Genomic DNA, 3,924 nt, shown 5'->3' on the forward strand with positions numbered 1-3,924 from the left:
GGTCAATTGACTTGATGGGCCATTTAACAAATTAAGCATATTAAGGGCCATAAACTTATCTATTTTAAACTATAGTTAAATCGTTAATAGATAAGTTAAAAGCCTTAACACTTTTACAGTATGTATGTATAAATACGTAAGGAACATACAATACATATATGTATATATATCAGTCTTTCTTAGTTTAAAAATTCATCTCTTACATAAACTAATAAAAATTGAAATCAAATTAAGTATATACAACTTTTTCACGCCAAATACACTCAGAAAAAGGTTTAGTTATAATTACCAAGATTTGGTTATAGTGACCAAGTGGCATAGTTGGATATGGGGAAATAAATATCTAGTTCACGAAAGTCTGCAATTTACTTGAGACTTATAGTTGGGACAAATGTATATTTGTCAATAATTACAAAACGACTACTTTGAGTGGACAGTATTGTTAGTTGAATAAAATCATTGTTGAGCAAATATAAATAATGCTTTGGTTGATACAAGTTTTTAATTAATTTTGTGAACTTGCTGTAGACTTGAATCAGCTAACCGTTTATTATTGGGAAAAAAGTTTCAGTTTGACACAAATAAAAATTAACTCTATGGTTGTTGTGTTTACTTTCTTCTTTTATTTGCATGTATTAAGCATAAAACTACATACATATTTACATAAATAGTTAGTAGTGTAAATAATACATATGTATATGGTGGTAAGAATTTCCTAAAAAGAAACGATGAAACAGGAGCTGTCGTGCGAAAACCCAGGTCAATATTTGCTGGAAGTGCTGGTTTAAGTATACTGCTTTGCTTTTTCCTTGGCTAAATAGATACTTTCAAATTATAATTCACATGAATTATCAGCCTTATCATGTATCTCGAACGATTCGCCTGTAGGCGAATTCGTCTCCGCTTACAATTTTGTAATTCGAGCGATCGCCTTCGTGTAGACTTTACGTAATACAACGTAATCTATTCGTTTAGAACAGCGTTGCTAAATAGAATATTAAGGTATTTTTATAAATTTCCTTTAGAATTTTATTATTTTTAATTTATTTAGCACACTTTATAGGAAATGGGCATCACCGTCAAATGTTATTTATTATTTTTGACATTCATTTGAGAGATTGTTTGTGTAGTTACTGGTGGAATTAGTGGGCTCTGGAGTGGCGAGTAGTGCGTCAACGAACGTTGGGATGATATCGAATGGGGGTAGCCTCTTGAATTGCGTATCGTTGCTGTACGCACAACGAATAGTGCTGGTATGTCAGTCGCTGACAAATTATCAGAGGTAGACGCTGCTGCCTGTGATGCCGAAAGCCTTGAAATTCCAAGCGCTGCGCCAGTTGGTGCTGCGGCCTTCGACATAGAAGTGATGCGGTCGATGGTTTTTTCGATCTTCGTCAGCCGTAAATGTCGCAGGAGACCCCACCTGCCATACTTATATATATTCGTAATTCGCAATCTTCTTTTGGTACGGCTTTTCAGGTCAGCCCATGTCTGAAGAAAAATAAACAAATCGTATTTTTGGTTATGTTATAGAATATTAAGGATTTTTGCTACCAAGTATAAGCTTAGCTTCTTCCACTATCCCGTCCCATCGCTTCTGAACCCGTGGCTTTGTTAGAACCAAACACTGGTACCCCTCTTGCCAGATCCGGATTTTGGTCCATCTCTTGAATCAGAACCTCAAATTGTGTTTTTGTGGGTTTTTAATTGGTGAAAACATAAATTATTATTTTTTGTTATATTTATTACATTTATTTTGTTTGAAATTTATAAATTTTTCACTGTATTCACTTATTTTGGCTGAACGATCCATCTCGACGATCACTTATAACGTTTCGTTTGTTTTTAACGATTATCGTCTCTCTTTCGTCTCCTTTTCGTGTTATAAAATTGAAAACTAGACGAAAGCAACGTAACGATCAGCTGTTTTCATGTTGCTAGACGAAAACGAACTACAAAGTACCAAGTGACGAACGATTCGTGTGGCAGACGAAACGAACGCTCTTTTCGAGATAGATGATGAGGCTGTATATATCCACTGAGAAACCCCGGTTGGCATCAAACTTTATATTTTTAAAAAACTATGCACACACCGAAACAACTCGCGGTGGCAAAACTGAAACTGAGACAAACAAGTCATAGCACACACTTTTCTTTCTCTACTTAGCGCAGTGATCGACACTCCATAGCTTACTGAGCGTTCTGTGACCTCACGCGTGTTTCACCCATATACGAACAGCGGTAGCGGAGCAATGATTTCCACGCACTGTCGACTGTAGGCGACACTGGATGCCAGCCGTACATTTCCACATACAGTTTGGCAGTGTCTTGGGCTTAATCATCAAATTTTTGGTGATCAACCTCATGGCCACTTGAGATTACCTCAAGCATCACTTTAAACATATTGATTAATTCCAAGTTGATGCCGGTAATGCGAGAAGAGCATTCTGCATTTTGGAAAAATCTCCTGGACGTATTCCCATCATTGCTATTTCCAAAGCCAGCTTTAGGAACATCAACAAGTAGACCCATTTCTTCTCTGAAAGATTTCTATAATTTCTCTTTTGTTTCTTTAAAAAATTTTTCTCTTCGACTGTACGGGCTTGCCACTTCTGGAGGGGTTGTTTATATGCTAAATGCAGCATTGTCTCAAAAAAGCGTATTCTGGCTTGGAGTACTGAGAGCCCAGACTGTAGGGCTTCTTTTTTAACGGCACCTTTCTCTAGTTTGTTAAAATCCTTTGATGTCTGGCTGCATATATAACATCGCATAGTTGATGCAGTGTCCGTTGCGGAGTTGCAGACCTTTCCGTCTACCATTGTCAGCAAGATATTGTGACTGATTTTCACTGATTTTTCACTGTCTACAGTTTCCTTCAGATTTGCCATTTTCGATCTATTATAAAAGAAAAAATTTAAGAAAAAAAAATGTTTTTTGAAAAATTTTGCCTTTGACTAAAAAAAGGGTTAAAAAGGTTGGGGTGGGTCGGGGGGAGATTTTATTTTTCATTCAGATAGGCAAAGGTTCAAACTTTATTACCACATTTTAAATTTAAGGCGACAAAACCCGGCACATAAACAAAAACCCTATTGTTTTAAACTTTTATTAAAAATACCACGTTTTTAAGAAGGAAATTTTCAACATAAGTCTAAATTCGGAAATTTGTCGAGAAATTAACTGTAACATATTCTTATACAAAGTGCATACCTTCAACATCCATATTCAATACGAATTTTTCTGGTAATTCACCATACGAAGACATATTAACACAGAGAAATATGTAAAATAATCAAAAGCGCCGAGAACAAAGACACGCCCTACACTCAAAGGCTAGGTTCCGACTGATCATTTGGCCCGACGCAGTAAAACACGCGGGTTTGGGGGCTGGGGGCGGTGAACCAGTTATCGTACTTATTTAAACATGCATTGTTTGTGTCATTTTATGAATTTTAGAAAAACCACTTTTGACCGGTTTTTTGCCTCAAATACCCCTTAAGGTACGACCGCACTGGGCGACGCGACACGACACTACACGGCGCGGCAAAATATTCTTTGCATGGATTCTTATGGAGCATACGAACTACGCGGAGCTACGCGACCCGACGCTGCGCGGCAAAGTTGATCAACTAGGCAAAAATGTCGCGCCGCGTGGTGTCGCGCAGTTCCGCTGCCGCATAGTGCGGTATACCTAGCAGAGGGACGCGACACGTTAAAATATATTTGAACCGAAATGTCGTTAGATGAGGAAAAATTGATTTTATTAGTGAGTGCAAATCCCGAGCTATACGACTTAGAAAATGAATATTATATGAATTCCGTGAAGAAAAATAATATATGGACTGAAATTGCAAAGCAGATTGGAGCAAAAGGTAAGCAAACTTTTGTAATTCTAATTATAAACACAATGGCCACTACTGGAACATT

Source organism: Rhagoletis pomonella, unplaced genomic scaffold, assembly GCF_013731165.1.
Source record: "Rhagoletis pomonella isolate Grant_MI unplaced genomic scaffold, Rhpom_1.0 Rhpom_scaffold_00015, whole genome shotgun sequence".
NCBI lineage: Eukaryota > Metazoa > Arthropoda > Insecta > Diptera > Tephritidae > Rhagoletis > Rhagoletis pomonella.